Raw genomic sequence first — 20706 nt, 5'->3', positions numbered from 1 at the left:
GTAGGTGCTTATAGAGCGCATTTATGAAGGATTCAGCAGTTTTAACTGTATTGTCCATCTGCATGGGTGTCGTGAAGTTCACTACTTCTGTCTTAAGAAGCATGAAGTTGGCTTTGGAGAAATTTCTTACTGTGGTTTCCTTAATGGGGGTGGGGGTGGGATGTGGATATCGAGGGTGATTAGCTTATGGTCAGATCGGACCAACGAGGAGTTGACTTCAGGTGTGGAACACCGGTCACTCATGTTGGTAATGACTAGGACTAGGATATTGTTGCCTCTGGTGGGGGTGTGGATAAGTTGATCTAGGGCATTGGAGTTTATGAATTCCGGAAAGCGTTGCACTAAGGAGTTAGTACATGAGTAGTTTTCCCAGTTAATGGTGGGGTAGTTGAAGTCGCCCATTATTAGGGTGTTTGGTTAAACCCTAATATTTTCCAGTACATCAAGAAAATAGGAGTGGGAATCCTGGGGCATGGTGGGGGATCTGTAGCAAGCTACAATTTGGATTGCAGTTTTGCCAAGAGTTAGCTGCACTTGGATAACCTTGGATGCATTATGCTGAGCAACTAGCCTGGAGGTGTGGATATCCTTAATGAATATGGACACACCCCCACCTTTGGTGTTTCGGTCCAGGTTAGATGACTGAAAAGTGTGGTATGAGTTATAGCTTGGTAGTGCAGGGGTGCTCTCTGGAGCCTTGAACCAGGTCTCAGTCACTGCACAGATATCGATGTTCTCCATTTTAAGGAGTGCCTCGTGTGTGTGCATTTTGAAATTTAGACTTCTAGCATTGAGTAGCATTACCTTCAGTTTTTGCTTACCTGTTCCTGTTATGGTGGTGAATTTGTTACTTGAACCCTGCCTAAAAAAGGCACTATAGGGGCAGTGAGAGCCTTAGCCAGTATCCAGAATCCTAGGGGTGACAGGTGCAGGCCATCTGTGGCAAAGCATCGTGGTCTGTCGTGATGGGGGTTTACAATATCAGACAGTGAGGTGTCGGGTGCAGGGATATTTGAGCAGACTCGCTCTTGTTTATTTCCTTCTGGTACCGTCCTGCAGTCTTTTCCTGTGTTTTTGGCTTTATAGTTATTATGTTTGTCGACACATTGTTTTATTATTTCCTTTTATTTTCAACACTTGCAGGGGCATGGACAATTAGACTGCTCGGCAGTCGGACAGCCCCTGCTTTCGTCCATGTAAGACTTACGGTTGAGTCAGTGTGCCCTCATGCATATTCATGGCACGCTGATGTCATACCGTTCAACTGCAGCCTCTGAGTAAGACTTATTAAGTCTTACACGGAGGATTCGTGAATCCGGGGCGTGTTTTTACATGGTGGGTTGAGGTGGGGGCTCAGGCTGCATACTCTGAAACCTACATATGCTAACTCCCCAGTTATGCAACCATAACTAAAGTGAAATCACCCTACATTTGTGGTAAAGCTAACAAACCATAAGTCAAATACAGCATTAAACAATGAATTTAACTGCCAACAAATTATCCAGACAGATTTACACTCCTTTACGCCATTTCTCAATTAAAATAATGATAACTAAAACATCAAATGTAGTAGTTACAGTATAGACTCACTGCCTGTGTTATTAGTCTGGTACAGTTTGTTTTAAGTGCAAAGAACCTCAATTAGATTCATGATATGAAGGAGAATGCTTGAGTGGTCTACATAATCAATATTGGTCAAACCTCTAGTTTTCATCTGGAAGTCAGTATTCTTAGGCAGTTCAAGTGAGTATAAAGGATTCCCATAACAAGTCAGACAGCTGAAATAGTCTTTAGTTTGAGGATGACTGTATGTCCTGGCAATGCACAGAATGGGCAACTGAGCAGAAGCAAGTGAGCTGGTAAATGATAGAAAAGCAACACAAAAATGTTATGGTTCATATGGATCATTAAACAGGTAATAATGAAATGAGTTTTGTTAGAAGGCATCCCAGTTGAGAATCAAACCAGAGAACCTGGCAATTTTATTATAGCAAGATTCAAGTTTTGCAAGCTCAGCCTTCTAGGTTTGTGAGTATGGGGACTGCAAATAGGAGAGTAGAGATTAAGTGGGATTGGGCAATGGTAGCTTTAGTATTTTGGGTGAAGTACTGATTGTTCTTATATGGGGTTCCTAATTTTTGTGTACTTTTTTCACTTTTTGCGAAATATGAATGATGAACTTTAAGTTGCTGTCAATTTCAACACCTATGAGTTTGGTATGCGGAGTTGGGAAGATATTGGTATTGTTTAGTGACATAATGTTAAAGGTATTAGAGGTTAAAGTTGATTCAGTGGGTTGGAAAATCATAACTTTCTTTCTTTGGGATTTAATATTAGTTGGGTGTTAGTAAGCCAGGTTTCAGCTGCTAAGAAGGATTGTTGAGTTAAGGTTTGTAGTTCCTGTATTGTGGGGAGTGGCACATATTACTGTTGAATCATCTGTATATTAGATGAGAGAGAATTGAGGGGTTGAGGTGTGAAGGTTATCTGTAAATAAGAAAAGAGTAATGGATCTAATATTGAGCCTTGGGGGACAACTTGTGTCAGAGGTAGTAATAGTGATCTATTATACTGATGACTTTAAGTTAATATTAACACCATCAAAGTGAAACTTTGTACATATTGAAAAAGAAGTTTGGTAATAAAACTGTTCAGCCATTAGAATGTTTTTTTTTTTAGAGGACTACTTTATCTGGAGGAATTATCAGGTGTAATTATCTATTTTTTTCTTTTTTTAAATGGGTTACATTAAATGAGCTAAAAATATTACTTGTTGTTGTTTGTCTTTCGGCTTTTCCCGGTAAGGGGTCGCCACAGCGGAACTCCGGTCCACTAATGATTGGCAGTAGATTTTTACGAAACACCGAGTTGCCAGCTCGATGCTCAACCTTCAACAAAGGCATGCCCATTTTCACACGCATGTCTTTCAAACGCTATTCAACCATGGGGAGGACATGCAGACTCCACACAGAAGGCACTCTCAAGCCCAGCCGAGAATTGACCAGGAGAACCTCTTGCTGTGAGGTAACAACGCTACCGCCGTACCACCACGGCATCCCTATACAAGTAAAATAAAATGTAAAGAATAGAAAGAATTGAATCAGCACCAAGAGATACATTTTGCATTACTCACACAATTTGTTCTAGTGCAAACAAAATTTAGCAAGCAATAACAGAGATTAACCTTTGTACAGATACAACATTGTTATAACTACAAAATTTAAGATGCTCTTCAAGTAATTTAATTGAAAATATGTACATGTCTATAAGCCAGATCAATTAAAATGTCTCCTTTCCCAAACACATGACAAGAGACTTCATTAATTAAGGCAAAATCATAAAGAAAACAATTATTCTTGAACGTATTTACCAATAGTAATATAGCTATGCCATAACATTTGTTCTTAAATGGAAAGTTTCAATAAAAATCTGTAGGATCTGATCTCCACTGACCAAACATTGTAGCTCCCACTGTTAAAATAACCATGCCTACCTTCTTACACTTTCTCTCTAAGCTCAAGAGCTAAGGTTTCTATCAAAAGGTGACAAAAACATGAGATCAGATTAGAAAAGATTTGTTCTCAGTGTAAGTCTGCTGATTCAGAAAGACCTGTTCTCAATGTAAGTGAGTTACTTCAGTGTAAGGCCTATCTATAAACAGGCTTACTATGGGGAGCAGATTCCAAAACACCTGCTCTCAGTGTAAGTGGTCACTTACACTGAGAGCAAATCTTTTGGAATTGGGGCCATGGAATCTCACGCTCTGGTAATGTAGTGTAAAGACCATGCGGCTATATCTTAGACCTTTTCCTAAATAACCTTACTCTTTTTACAGCTCCACAAGATGTGCACATATTCTCCACCCAGATAGTGGCATCTCTAGCAATGATTACTAGCAAAGCCTTTGATTACTAATAAGTCCTTTATGCCTCATATTCTATGCAGTGGGTGTCGCCATTCATGTGTGATCTTATAATATGCAAATACCACATTAGATGGGCCATAAAATTCTGATCACACTTCCAAAATGTGATGTTATTGATTTAATGGGATTAAAATATGCATAAATTCAGACTATTTATGCCTATAAGGATCCTTCTCAAATGAGACTGGCATTATAAGGTGTGAATACATTATGATTGCGAAACCTTTCTCATAAACCCTTATACTGAATGGTTTATTTGCATCTTGTATCGTAATGTCTTTTGAACATTGGGCCAGAGATTTTACGCCTAGGGAATAATGCTTTGCTCTCATTTTGTAAATACTGCCATCAGTTAAAAGTTGCCTCTCTTTTTCCTACAGTCTTGGCAGAAATGTAACCAGGGCTGTCTGTGGAATATTTATCTTGCTAATAGAATATTCCCTGGTTACTCTATTTCTACCAGTAGATAAGGCTTACCAGTATCTTAAAATTAGAATTATCCCAAATGCTGTCCCATGTACAAGGTAGAAAGTCCTTTATATATTGCAAAAGTTCATCATACATATCCTACATTTCTCTTTCTGTTTCTCATGGATATTATATCTTGTTCCTATTCCTTTGAGTTAGAATATAGTTCCATGTATTTATTATCTTCATGGAAGTAAATTATAATTCAAGAGAGACAGAATATACTTGCATGCAATCATTGTCTTCACTGATACCCAAATGTACAGAGGTAGTGTTTTTTATAGTGCAATTTGTGCAACAGAGACTCATCTAGCTAGCATTATCTTCTGATGACCATTACTCCTATCCCCTCTTATTATGGAGGATCATTAAGGCTTTTCTAGGTAACAAAGAAAATTTCCCATCCCATAGATAGGATAACAATATTTTTGAAATTTGTATGAAAAATTAGATTTATCTTAATAAGGGATATGTCTTGCATTAAAAAAAGAATATTGGGAAGGTGAACATTTTGACAGTATGAACTTTAGCTATATATGGCATGTTATTTTTTTGTTTTATTTCCATTCTGCTATGATTGAGACAATCTTCTCCAGCAATAGCTTAATGTTAAGATCTGCAATGTGTCAAAAGTCTGAAAATCAGAACAATGCCCATATGAAAATGCATTTAGGAGTCCCAGTGCCTATCGATACGAAGGGTTTACATTTTCTGTGGGCACTGGTTTAAGAGAGAGTTGGGTATAGTTAAGTCATTTTAAAGTTAGACCTGAAGTCTTTTCAAGATGAACTAATAAATCAAGAACTGGAGCCAGGTTGGTTAACAAATTCCTTACCCAGAAAATGCTGTCATCCACAAACCATAATGAGGATTACAATGTCTATTCATTGATTTTGATTCTACATCTAGAATGATATTGCTGCAGATAAATGGCCAATGTTCCCTTTTCTAGAGCAAAGAGCAACTGAGATAGTGGGCAACCCTGGTGTGCAACCTACTGCAAGTTAAATATGATGAAGTCACTGAGTGTGCAATAACGTGTGCTAATGGGTCACTGTAAAGATGTTTACATCTATCCAAAAAAGGTCCATTAATTGTATAAGCATTTGTACCTCCCACAAAAATTTCAACTCTAATGAATCCAATGTTTTTTTTTTTAAATCAAGAAAGCATCCTCCAACCTTTACACAAAATACGGTCCCCTAAACCAGAGGCATCAAGCATTACTGCATTATGGTCTAAAAGGTTAAAAGATAAATGTGAACATGTAAGATTCCTGTCCGTGTTTCAAGTATTAATGAATATGTAATCTAGTCTACTTACACATCCTGTTTGCAGAACTAAAAAAGTAAAACTATCCTTCCCAGGGTATGTCTGTTAGGTTCATATCAGCAAATAAATTGTTCAATGCCTTACCCAGGCTTGGGAGTCTTTGTTTACTTACTGAAAGTCTGTCTTTATGGGGATTAGGAGCAATGTTAATATACCCCCTCCCCATTCCAACAGAGGAGCAAGGTGTGCATAACTATTCAATTGTTTTTGGAAAACTGAGTAAACAATTCAACTGAATCTGTGCTGACCCATAAGAATTTGCTCTTATAAAATGCTCTTTTACTTTGAGTATTAACCACATGCCCTCTTCAGCATTGTGTTTAGTAGGGAGCTTCGAGTTAGGTGATTGGATGAATTCAGTTGATAAATTTACTGAATGGGCACAAACAGACTCCCCCATCACTTCCATCTTCTGTATATTTCTGCAGCACATTTTACTGTAATTTTTAGTTTCTTGGAGAAATACCACATATGGTGTATGTTTCTTAAATGCAGTAAAACATGCATTTACTTTTTTCTCTGTAGACAGTTTCCATCCATTCCAAAATATGATATAATTAACATACTGAGTGGCCCCTTATGTTGTTGATTGAAATCAACTCCCTGTGTAACAGCAGTGGTGATAGACATTTTGGAATTGATAAGAGAGTGATATATATTAAGATACAGAGACAGAAGAGATTACACCCAGTAATCACACTCACAGTGTATAACCCAATAGCAAAATTAGGGTTATGACCCTAAAGATTAGGGAAAGAGAAAATATCCCTTATAGTTACCAATAACTCTCCTCTCAACTTCCTAGAGCATTACCCAAAACCTGTTGAAAAGTGATATTATAATTTCCCCAGCGACAAACAGTAGATAATATAACTTGAAAGTGGCACACTTGGGTAGGAAAAAAAACAACTCCCAGCTATCTAATAACTTAAGATCATCATATAGTCAAAGTGTATGACACAGCAGGTTAGAAAACTACATGCTGGCATTCTAATGTAAACATGAAAAGTCAGAGTTTACATTGTGTGATCGTGTTATGTGTTACAGCCTTTTGCAAGACTTGACTTCACTACAGTAAGCTACAACACATACCTGTACTTAGAAAAGCAAAGGACAGATAGGGTCTTTGGATTATTACTGAATATGGAATAAGAGATTCCTACTGCAACTTTAAGTTTTCAGGTCAGGTGGTGGGGGAGCTTGTCTGGGGATCCTTTCCTTTCTCCAGCTGAACCTGAGTTGCCATTCTGTCAGTCAATGTCAAATATTCTGGTTAGGGCTCTGGTGTTATGAAATGACATCTGTCACTCTCACGTTCTTCTGCTGTCTGTAATACTGCAAACTTATTCTGAATTGAAATGGTAAAATTATGTTGATTAGAAGAATGACTTCTGGAAAGGTTTGATTAGGAGCTGCCTTCATCTTTTTTGTCCACTGCAGTTTTAGTTGTTGGTATTGTGGGAGCTCTCTTGTATTTGCTTCCTGCTGAAGCATCCACCTCACATAGATATGCCCATATGCTATTATGTGCTATTTGTAACAGCAATGTTTTGATGAAATTATTGGCCAAATCAGTGTAGTCAAATGAAGTCTGACAGCCCTCAGTCATGATATTTGTAGTTTCTTGGAAGTGTAATTAGAATTGATGCTATAAATCCCTTAAACTTTGAATACAGGGACCATGGCTTTCTTTTACTGAATAGCACATTGCTGCAGTCTATTCATATTCCAGAACTTACAATATTACTGAGAACTTTTTTTCCTGTCATGATTACCAAAAAAAAAAAAAATCCAACAATAAAATGTCTAGGCAGGTTGCTTAGATATGCTTTGGATGTTACTATGTGTGTATATTTTATAACTGGTAGCTGTGGTCGCTTTAAGACTGACTAGCTCCTTCAAAATACTGTCCCACTCTTTACCTTCTGATAAGCCTATAATGTGAATATTGTTCCTGCAACTTCTGAACTCTAAATTTATACATTTTTAATTTGAAATGAAATGTCCTTTCAAACTACTCTGACATAGAAGGAATGTGTGAGGCAACTATCTCTCTCTCTCTCTCTCTCTCTCTCACTCTGCTGACCCAGCTCTTGTTTTTGCACTGCTAGTATTGCTGCAACAGAGTGCCACTTGCCATCTTGCTTGTCAATGAAGTCCTTTACTAAGGCAGTATCTTGCAGGACTGTTTGAACCAGCAAGGCTAAATTTCAAATAACTTGGCAAATATCTTCCAAGGATTCCCCTTCATTGATTTAGACAGCCACCGTTTTGAAATGATCACAGACAGGGAGTTAGCTTAGCACATTTGTTTGACAGAGTTACACTTTTAAAAATGGCAGAAACTGCAATTACTAGGTTCTAAAAGTACTATTAAAAGAAAAAAAGGGTTATTGTTGAATCACTTATATTTTACATTCAAAACATGGTGAAAGATTCCCAAGGAGAGCAGAGTCATATCAGAGGAGTTTTTTTTCAATGTGCAGTCACGTGAGACTGTGCTGTCTTTTGGGACAGTTCTTGCTGCACTAAAACTACATTTAGGAAACAAAGTTCCAGGATTCTCTGCCTATCGCTCTTTGCTATCACAGTTTTCATAGACTTTGTTTTCTTTTTAAAGGACCTGTTGTGAAGCTTCTAGTTGCTTATCATCTTGAACGTTTGACGTTGACATATTTATCTCATATTCTTGTCTTAGATTTCTTATGTACAGATTATCACCTCCCCTACCAACTAAACAGAATCTTGTTTCAACTACTTTACCCACAACTTTAGCTTCAGGCATGCAGACATTTCCACAAAGTTTGGATTTTTACTTTGTCTTCAGCCTGTAAGTATGCCTTACTTCTGCACTTTTTGTCATAATAATGTTTCTGCCTTTGGTGATTTATTTCTAGCATTTGTTACTTTATGCTGATTCTGACGTATCAAGATTGTGAATGAATATTTAATCAGCTTTTCAATCTTGCCCTGATCAACAACTGGGCTGATGAGGGAGTATGCCACACTAATGGTGCATTTCTGTCTTCTAGAGAACAGTCTTTAATGCTTTCACTGCAGGTCTTTCTCATGATATTCTTAATTTTTGGATACTTATTCCATTTGTTCATTTGTGTTAGGATACTGTGAGCTGGACTGTTAGGATACTGTGAGCTGGACACCCACTGACACATAACTCTTATAAATTCATTACTTGTGTGTCATCGATCATTGACTTGAGTTTGCTAATCATATGTGCACTTACTTTATCTGTCATTATGGCTATTTCAGGGAACTTGGAACAAAAATTCACGTCTTCTTGAAAATGGAATAGATCTGTACCTACTTGACTCTACATACGTCTGGGTATGTCAGCATCTCTTCTTTAGGAGTGTTATAATATAAGCACTGTACATTGCACAGCCTTATACTACGTTTTACATCAGAACTGCTATATCTGGCCTATATATATATATATATATATATATATATATATATATATATATATATATATATACATATACATACATATATTAAAATATATATATATATATATATATATATATATATATATATATATATATATATATATAAATAATACTAAAGTAATCAGTATCACCACTACGACCATGACCTGAAGCATAAAATTGTAGCAATTTAATAAAATAAACATTAAAAACAGGATAAGCACTTTTGGGTTGCAATAACTCTTCTTCAGACCTATAGAAAATACAAAGTTTCATCTTTTTTTTTAAAAGAAGAAGAACCAATCAAATCATTTTGGGAAATATTTCAAATTCATTAATAGAGCTACCATATACAGTGATAGCCAATCAGCATTTCATCATGTGGTCACACCTCCATCCTCGAAAACTAGTCTGATGTGGAATCTATATTTACTAATCAAGATTTAATGCTGAAAAATAATAGCCAATCATAGTTGCCATATAAAAGCCAATCTTCATGGTGTGACTAAATCATGAGGGAAGACCCTTTCTTTGAATTTAATGACATCCATAATGTTGACATCCAGAAGTATAGCATTCCACTGTCATGTTTCTTCATAGGCCAGTTCTAAAGCAGTCAGGTGTAAGATCCTATTAGACAATCACATTTTAAACTAAATGATGCTATCCAATGATATTCATGGTATGTAATCCATCAACCAATTACCACAGTGCAACTAAATCACATGTAAACCTTTCTTCACATCTGATTATATCCATGTTGGTGATGTCCATTAAAATAAAAAATAAAAATAATAAAAATGCATTAATTAAAAATGAGATCTTAACCTATGCCCTCTCAGAGTTGGTTTTAATGGGAGGCATGTATTGAGACCAGGGGACATAGCCTGTAAATTGCCAATCCAATTAGTTTCAGCTAGTTCTGTATATAGGGTTAAATCTCCTCCCTTCAAATTCTCCTAAATAAGTTGTAATACCATAAACTCAAAAGAATGAGAACTATTTAACAGAATATAATTCGAGACTGGACTCTTGGTATCGTTAATGGATGTCACCAACAGGTAAGTTTGTTACAGCATGGATGGTGTTGTGACAGGAAAAAGGCCGAATAATGGAAAGATAGATGATGGGCAATATGCAAATATAAAGGGGAAAGGAGAGAAGGATGATGACATCAGAATTTATAAGGACAAATAATGTGCTTTGTCGCACCTATGAAATAGGACACAAAGCATAACTGACAAGTGAAGGGATATATGATATTGTCATAAAATAGGAAAGAGGTGGAGCAAGTGATGGTGTTAGAAGGATGGCCCTTAGTGTATCTTTAAATGGATGTACCTGTAGTTGACAAAAACCTACTTCACCAAACTTCTAAACACTGAGATGACTTCGCCGAACACCTAATTTCCCAAACTCTTGGATAACTGGAATTTTACTCCGGGGAAGTAACCACTTGGCCACCATGGTGAACTTTGCCCTTTTCTGCACTATAGCACGATCTTGGAGTCAATATATTTAGTTAGGGGGGGTGTGGGGAGCAAAGCTTGCTTTGGATTGCTTTTTATGTGTTGGTGGAAAAGTGTTTCATTTCCTGGGGTAAAATTGCAGTGATCTGGGTGTTCATTAAACTAAGTTTTTGGCAAAGTTGTGTCATCCATTTGATTTTTGGGTAAGTAGGTTTTCGATAACTGAAAGCAGACCTCTTTAAATATATACCCTTGAATACCATGAATTGGTGTAGCAGCTAAGACTCAATGCAAATGAGTACCCAAACTTAAATGACTCTGTTTCTTTAAATAGCATCTTAAAATTGCCTGCTGCTAAGCTTAGATTTTTAAATGACCAGGTTTTGTCATTTTTACTATAGATTTTTATCATACATTTTTATTGATTTATTTTATACATTTGCTTGCCTTGGATCTTATTTAAAAAAATAAATTTTAGTAGTTTTATTTAAAGATATGGCAGTTTCAGTATAGACTCACTTATTAAACATTTAATGGGCATCAATTTAAGGCTGAAAGCAACTAGATGGATTTGATCACATGGTTTTAATTTATTTTTATTTAAATAAGCTATGCACACTATTTTTCAATTCTGATGAAGTCCTCTGAGATGAAAGCACATAACTGTCTTTATTAAAGTACCTATACTATTTCATCATTTGGCTCGATAGATATTAATTTAATTTTAATATCCTTTGCCTCTGTAACCCTACCAAACAACTCAACTAGACACCTATCATGCATTCGGTGTTAAGTAGATTGCTGCCTATGTGGTAGTTCATGGGTACAGAGTTTTTACCAAAGGGGATGACACTGCACTTTTTGGCATTGATCTTGAGACCATGGCTGTGACACCAGGCATCTGTCTCAGAGAGGCCCTTCTGTAGGATGTTCACATCATTTGGGGACTTGACTATGGCTCCTAGTTTGCAGTCATCTGTGAACTTTGTTAGCCAGAGGCCTTCTGTGTTAGCCTGTACTTCAGAGAAGTAGATACCAAACAGGAGAGGTCCCAGGACAGAACCCTGTGGTACTCCACTTGTCACTGGTTTGAGGTCAGATTTGGAGTCTGCAACTTTTACAGTGTGGGTTCTGTCAGTGAGCCAGTTGGCAACCCATCTTGTGACGTAGGGATTTATGCCTAGCTTATTGAGTTTAGCTATAATTCCAGAATGGGAGATGGTGTTGAAAGCCTTGGCGAGGTCAAGATAGGCTGTGTGAACCACTTTACCCTCATCTACGGCTTTGGTAACTGCCTCAAAAAAGTCAATCAGGTTCAGGAGGCATGATCTGCCTTTCACAAACCCGAACTGGATGGGATCCAGAGTTTGGAGGTTACCAATGTCTTTTTTTATGAGTTCCATGATGATACGTTCCATGGCTTTGCAGACCAGGCTCGTCAGGCTAATAGGTCTATAGTTCCCGGGATCAGTGGTGGCTCCCCCTTTGTGGAGTGGGATAACTGTTGCTGTGCGCCATTCAGTGGGCACAAAGCCTGATGCGAGGCTATTATTGAACATGGTGCTTAAGTGGGGAGCCAGTTCATTCTGAAGTTCATGTAAAACGCAGCCTGGGATGTTGTCTGGTCCCATGGATGCTGTGTTTTTGGCTTTAGAGAGTGCAGCATTCACCTGCATAGTTGTGATTACAGGGACTCTGCATTCTTCCTGTATAGATATGGGCCCTTTAGGGGGTGAGGGGGGGTAAAGTTTGCACTGAACCTATCTGCCAGGATATTGGCAATATCAGTTGGTTCTGTAATTTTCATGCCTTTTTGCTGTAACTCAGAGCAGATCTGGGTGTTGCCATTGAGATTCTTGACATAGCTATAGAATGCTTTGTGGCTGTCCTTGGAATTAGTGGCAATTTTATTTTTGTAGCTAGCTTTGGCAGATCTTATAAGGGATCTCAGCTTCTTACTGAGGCTGACCAGTGAGCTCCTCCACTCATGGGATTTTACTACCTTTTGCAACAGTTTCTTCCTTCTGTTGTACAGTTTGTTTATGGCAAGGGACCACCAGATTGGCTTTCTTTTTTTGGAGGATAGCGTCTTGGTTCTGTTTGGGATAGCACGATCCATGCACTCATGTAGGTGCTTATAGAGCGCATTTATGAAAGATTCAGCAGTTTTAACTGTATTGTCCATCTGCATGGGTGTCGTGAAGTTCACTACTTCTGTCTTAAGAAGCATGAAGTTGGCTTTGGAGAAATTTCTTACTGTAGTTTCCTTAATGGGGGGTGGGGGTGGGATGTGGATATCGAGGGTGATTAGCTTATGGTCGGATCGGACCAACGAGGAGTTGACTTCAGGTGTGGAACACTGGTCACTCATGTTGGTAATGACTTGGACTAGGATATTGTTGCCTCTGGTGGGGGTGTGGATAAGTTGATCTAGGGCATTGGAGTTTATGAATTCCGGAAAGCGTTGCACTAAGGAGTTAGTACATGAGTAGTTTTCCCAGTTAATGGTGGGGTAGTTGAAGTCGCCCATTATTAGGGTGTTTGGTTAAACCCTAATATTTTCCAGTACATCAAGAAAATAGGAGTGGGAATCCTGGGGCATGGTGGGGGATCTGTAGCAAGCTACAATTTGGATTGCAGTTTTGCCAAGAGTTAGCTGCACTTGGATAACCTTGGATGCATTATGCTGAGCAACTAGCCGGGAGGTGTGGATATCCTTAATGAATATGGACACACCCCCACCTTTGGTGTTTCGGTCCAGGTTAGATGGCTGAAAAGTGTGGTATGAGTTATAGCCTGGTAGTGCAGGGGTGCTCTCTGGAGCCTTGAACCAGGTCTCAGTCACTGCACAGATATCGATGTTCTCCATTTTAAGGAGTGCCTCGAGTGAGTGCATTTTGAAATTTAGACTTCTAGCATTGAGTAGCATTACCCTCAGTTTTTGCTTACCTGTTCCTGTTATGGTGGTGAATTTGTTACTTGAACCCTGCCTAAAAAAGGCACTATAGGGGCAGCAAGAGCCTTAGCCAGTATCCGGAATCCTAGTGGTGACAGGTGCAGGCCATCTGTGGCAAAGCATCGTGGTCTGTCGTGATGGGGGTTTACAATATCAGACAGTGAGGTGTTGGGTGCAGGGATATTTGAGCAGACTCGCTCTTGTTTATTTCCTTCTGGTACCGTCCTGCAGTCTTTTCCTGTGTTTTTTGGCTTTATAGTTATTATGTTTGTCGACACATTGTTTTATTATTTCCTTTTATTTTCAACACTTGCAGGGGCATGGACATTTAGACTGCTCGGCAGTCGGACAGTTCGTGTAAGATTTACGGTTGAGTCAGTGTGCCCTCATGCATATTCATGGCATGCTGACGTCATACCGTTCAACTGCAGCCTCCGAGTAAGACTTATTAAGTCTTACACGGAGGATTCGTGAATCCGGGGCGTGTTTTTACATGGTGGGTTGGGGTGGGGGCTCAGGCTGTATACTCTGAAACCTACATATGCTAACTCCCCAGTTGTGCAACCATAACTAAAGTGAAATCACCCTACATTTGTGTTAAAGCTAACAAACCATAAGTCAAATACAGCATTAAACAATGAATTTAACTGCCAACAAATTATTCAGACAGATTTGCACTCCTTTAAGCCATTTCTCAATTAAAATAATGATAACTAAAACATCAAATGTAGTAGTTACAGTATAGACTCACTGCCTCTGTTATTAGTCTGGTACAGTTTGTTTTAAGTGCAAATAACCTCAATTGGATTGATGATATGAAGGAGAATGCTTGAGTGGTCTACATAATCAATATTGGTCAATCCTCTAGTTTTCATCTGGAAGTCAGTATTCTTAGGCAGTTCAAGTGAGTATAAAGGATTCCCATAACAAGTCAGACAGCTGAAATAGTCTTTAGTTTGAGGATGGCTGTATGTCCTGGTAATGCACAGAATGGGCAACTGAGCAGAAGCAAGTGAGCTGGTAAATGATAGAAAAGCAACACAAAAATGTTATGGTTCATATGGATCATTAAACAGGTAATAATGAAATGAGTTTTGTTAGAAGGCATCCCAGTTGAGAATCAAACCAGAGAACCTGGCAATTTTATTATAGCAAGATTCAAGTTTTGCAAGCTCAGCCTTCTAGGTTTGTGAGTATGGGGACTGCAAATAGGAGAGTAGAGATTAAGTGGGATTGGGCAATGGTAGCTTTAGTATTTTGGGTGAAGTACTGATTGTTCTTATATGGGGTTCCTAATTTTTGTGTACTTTTTTCACTTTTTTGAAAATATGAATGATGAACTTTAAGTTGCTGTCAATTTCAACACCTATGAGTTTGGTATGCGGAGTTGGGAAGATATTGGTATTGTTTAGTGACATAATGTTAAAGGTATTAGAGGTTAAAGTTGATTCAGTGGGTTGGAAAATCATAACTTTCTTTCTTTGGGATTTAATATTAGTTGGGTGTTAGTAAGCCAGGTTTCAGCTGCTAAGAAGGATTGTTGAGTTAAGGTTTGTAGTTCCTGTATTGTGGGGAGTGGCACATATTACTGTTGAATCATCTGTATATTAGATGAGAGAGAATTGAGGGGTTGAGGTGTGAAGGTTATTTGTAAATAAGAAAAGAGTAATGGATCTAAGACTGAGCCTTGGGGGACAACTTGTGTCAGAGGTAGTAATAGTGATCTATCATACTGATGACTTTAAGTTAATATTAACACCATCGAAGTGAAACTTTGTACATATTGAAAAAGAAGTTTGGTAATAAAACTGTTCAGCCATTAGAGTGTTTTTTTTAGAGGACTACTATATCTGGAGGAATTATCAGGTGTAATTATCTATTTTTTCTTTTTTTAAATGGGTTACATTAAATGAGCTAAAAATATTAGTTGTTGTTGTTTGTCTTTCGGCTTTTCCCGGTAAGGGGTTGCCACAGCGGAACTCCGGTTCGCTAATGATTGGCAGTAGATTTTTACGAAACACAGAGTTGCCAGCTCGATGCTCAACCTTCAACGAAGGCACGCCCATTTACGCATGCATGTCTTTCGAACGCTATCCAACTGTGGGTAGGACATGCAGACTCCACACAGAAGGCACTCTCAAGCCCAGCCGAGAATTGAACGGGAGAACCTCTTGCTGTGAGGTAACAATGCTACCGCCGTACCACCGCGGCATCCCTATACAAGTAAAATAAAATGTAAAGAATAGAAAGAATTGAATCAGCACCAAGAGATACATTTTGTATTACTCACACAATTTGTTCTAGTGCAAACAAAATTTCGCAAACAATAACAGAGATTAACCTTTGTACAGATACAACACTGTTATAACTACAAAATTTAAGATGCTCTTCAAGTAATTTAATTGAAAATATGTACATGTCTATAAGCCAGATCAATTAAAATGTCTCTTTTCCCAAACACATAACAAGAGACTTCATTAATTAAGGCAAAATCATAAAGAAAACAATTATTCTTGAACGTATTTACCAATAGTAATATAGCTATGCCATAACATTTGTTCTTAAATGGAAAGTTTCAATAAAAATCTGTAGGATCTGATCTCCACTGACCAAACATTGTAGCTCCCACTGTTAAAATAACCATGCCTACCTTCTTACACTTTCTCTCTAAGCTCAAGAGCTAAGGTTTCTATCAAAAGGTGACAAAAACATCAGATCAGATTAGAAAAGATTTGTTCTCAGTGTAAGTCTGCTGATTCAGAAAGACCTGTTCTCAATGTAAGCGACTTAATTCAGTGTAAGGCCTATCTATAAACAGGCTTACTATGGGGAGCAGATTCCAAAACACCTGTTCTCAGTGTAAGTGGTCACTTACACTGAGAGCAAATCTTTTGGAATTGGGGCCATGGAATCTCACGCTCTGGTAATGTAGTGTAAAGACCATGCGGCTATATTTTAGACCTTTTCCTAAATAACCTTACTCTTTTTGCAGCTCCACAAGATGTGCATATATTCTCCACCCAGATAGTGACATCTCTAGCAATGATTGCTAGCAAAGCCTTTGATTACTAATAAGTCCTTTATGCCTTATATTCTATGCAGTGGGTGTCGTCATTCATGTGTGATCTTATAATATGCAAATACCACATTAGATAGGCCATAAAATTCTGATCACACTTCCAAACTGTGCTGTTATTGATTTAATGGGATTAAAATATGCATAAATTCAGACTATTTATGCCTATAAGGATCCTTCTCAAATGAGACTGGCATTATAAGGTGTGAATACATTATGATTGCGAAACCATTCTCATAAACACTTATACTGAATGGTTTATTTGTGTCTTGTATCGTAATGTCTTTTGAACATTGGGCCAGAGATTTTGCGCCTAGGGAATAATGTTTTGCTCTCATTTTGTAAATACTGCCATCAGTTAAAAGTTGTCTCTCTTTTTCCTACAGTCTTGGAAGAAATGTAACCAGGGCTGTCTGTGGAATATTTATCTTGCCAATAGAATATTCCTTGGTTACTCTATTTCTACCAGTAGAGAAGGCTTACCAGTATCTTAAAATTAGAATGATCCCAAATGCTGTCCCATGTACAAGGTAGAAAGTCCTTTATATATTGCAAAAGGTCATCATACATATCCTACATTTCTCTTTCTGTTTCTCATGGATATTATATCTTGTTCCTATTCCTTTGAGTTAGAATATAGTTCCATGTATTTATTATCTTCATGGAAGTAAATTATAATTCAAGAGAGACAGAATATACTTGCATGCAATCATTGTCTTCACTGATACCCAAATATACAGAGGTAGTGTTCTTGATTGTGCAATTTGTGCAACAGAGACTCATCTAGCTAGCATTATCTTCTGATGACCATTACTCCTATCCACTCTTATTATGGAGGATCATTAAGGTTTTTCTAGGTAACAAAGAAAATTTCCCATCCCATAGATAGGATAACAATATTTTTGAAATTTGTATGAAAAATTAGATTTATCTTGATAAGAGATATGTCTTGCATTAAAAGAAGAATATTGGGAAGGCGAGCATTTTGACAGTATGAACTTTAGCTATATATGGCATGTTATTTTTTTGTTTTATTTCCATTCTGCTATGATTGAGACAATCTTCTCCAGCAGTAGCTTAATGTTAAGATCTGCATTGTGTCAAAAGTCTGAAAATCAGAACAATGCCCATATGAAAATGCATTTAGGAGTTCCAATGCCTATCTATATGAAGGCTTTACATTTTCTGTGGGCACTGGTTTAAGAGAGAGTTGGGTATAGTTAAGTCATTTTAAAGTTAGACCTGAAGTCTTTTCAAGATGATCTAATAAATCAAGAACTGGGGCCATGTTGGTTAACAAATTCCTTACCCAAAAAATGCTGTCATCCACAAACCATAATGAGGAGTACAATGTCTATTCATTGATTTTGATTCTACATCTAGAATGATATTGCTGCAGATAAATGGCCAAATGTTCCTTTTTCTAGAGCAAAGAGCAACTGAGATAGCGGGCAACCCTGGTGTGCAACCTGCTGCAAGTTAAATATGATGAAGTCACTGAGTTTGCAATAACGTGTGCTAATGGGTCACTGTAAAGATGTTTACATCTATCCAAAAAAGGTCCATTAATTGTATAAGCATTTGTACCTCCCACAAAAATTCCAACTCTAATGAATCCAATGTTTTTTTTAAATCAAGAAAGCATCCTCCAACCTTTACACAAAATACCGTCCCCTAAACCAGAGGCATCAAGCATTACTGCATTATGGTCTAAAAGGTTAAAAGATAAATGTGAACATGTAAGATTCCTGTCCGTGTTTCAAGTATTAATGAATATGTAATCTAGTCTACTTACACATCCTGTTTGCAGAACTAAAAAAGTAAAACTATCCTTCCCTGGGTATGTCTGTTAGGTTCATATCAGCAAATAAATTGTTCAATGCCTTACCCAAGCTTGGGAGTCTTTGTTTACTTGCTGAAAGTCTGTCTTTTTGGGGATTAGGAGCAATGTTAATATACCCCCTCCCCATTCCAACAGAGGAGCAAGATGTGCATAACTGTTCGATTGTTTTTGGAAAACTGAGTAAACAATTCAACTGAATCTGTGCTGACCCATAAGAATTTACTCTTATAAAATGCTCTTTTACTTTGAGTATTAACCACATGCACTCTTCAGCATTGTGTTTAGTAGGGATCTTCCAGTTAGGTGATTGGATGAATTTAGTTGATAAATTTGCTGAATGGGCGCAAACAGACTCCTCCCATCACTTCCATCTTCTGTATATTTCTGCAGCACATTTTACTGTAATTTTTAGTTTCTTGGAGAAATACCACATATGGTGTATGTTTCTTAAATGCAGTAAAACATGCATTTACTTTTTTCTCTGTAGACAGTTTCCATCCATTCCAAAATATGATATAATTAACATACTGAGTGGCCCCTTATGTTGTTGATTGAAATCAACTCCCTGTGTAACAGCAGTGGTGATAGACATTTTGGAATTGATAAGAGAGTGATATATATTAATATACAGAGACAGAAGAGATTACACCCAGTAATCACACTCAGTGTATAACCCACTAGCAAAATTAGGGTTATGACCCTAAAGATTAGGGAAAGAGAAAATACCCCTTATACTTACCAATGACTCTCCTCTCAACTTCCTAGAGCATTACCCAAAACCTTCTGAAAAGTTATATGTTATAATTTCCCCAGCGACAAACAGTAGATAATATAACTTGAAAGTGGCGCACTTGGGTAGGAAAAAAACAACTCCCAGCTATCTAATAACTTAAGATCATCATATAATCAAAGTGTATGACATAGCAGGTTAGAAAACTACATGCTGGCATTCTAATGTAAACATGAAAAGTCAGAGTTTACATTGTGTGATCGTATTAGGTGTTACAGCCTTTTGCAAGACTAGACTTCACTACAGTAAGCTACAACACATACCTGTACTTAGAAAAGCAAAGGACAGATAGGGTCTTTGGATTATTACTGAATATGGAATAAGAGATTCCTACTGCAACTTTAAGTTTTCAGGTCAGGTAGTGGGAGAGCTTGTCTGGGGATCCTTTCCTTTCTCCAGCTGAACCTGAGTTGCCATTCTGTCAGTCAATGTCAAATATTCTGGTTAGGGCTCTGGTGTTATGAAATGACATCTGTCACTCTCACGTTCTTCTGCTGTCTGTAATACTGCAAACTTATTCTGAATTGAAATGGTAAAATGATGTTGATTAGAAGAATGACTTCTGGAAAGGTTTGATTAGGAGCTGCCTTCATCTTTTTTGTCCACTGCAGTTTTAGTTGTTGGTATTGTGGGAGCTCTCTTGTATTTGCTTCCTGCTGAAGCATCCACCTCACATAGATATGCCCATATGCTATTATGTGCTATTTGTAACAGCAATGTTTTGATGAAATTATTGGCCAAATCAGTGTAGTCAAATGAAGTCTGACAGCCCTCAGTCATGATATTTGTAGTTTCTTGGAAGTGTAATTAGAATTGATGCTATAAATCCCTTAAACTTTGAATACAGGGACCATGGCTTTCTTTTACTGAATAGCACATTGCTGCAGTCTATTCATATTCCAGAACTTACAATATTACTGAGAACTTTTTTTCCTGTCATGATTACCAAAAAAAAAAAAAATCCAACAATAAAATGTCTAGGCAGGTTGCTTAGATATGCTTTGGATGTTACTATGTGTGTATATTTTATAACTGGTAGCTGTGATCGCTTTAAGACTGACTAGCTCCCTCAAAATACTGTCCCACTCTTTACCTTCTGATAAGCCTATAATATGAATATTGTTCCTGCAACTTCTGAACTCTAAATTATACATTTTTAATTTGAAATTAAATGTCCTTTCAAACTGCTCTGACATAGAAGGAATGTGTGAGGCAACTATCTCTCTCTCTCTCTGCTGACCCAGCTCTTGTTTTTGCACTGCTAGTATTGCTGCAACAGAGTGCCACTTGCCATCTTGCTTGTCAATGAAGTCCTTTACTAAGGCAGTATCTTGCAGGACTGTTTGAACCAGCAAGGCTAAATTTCAAATAACTTGGCAAATATCTTCCAAGGATTCCCCT

Source organism: Protopterus annectens, chromosome 10.part0, assembly GCF_019279795.1.
Source record: "Protopterus annectens isolate FY-2018-M chromosome 10.part0, PAN1.0, whole genome shotgun sequence".
Lineage (NCBI taxonomy): Eukaryota > Metazoa > Chordata > Ceratodontiformes > Protopteridae > Protopterus > Protopterus annectens.
This window is presented reverse-complemented; position numbering follows the sequence as displayed.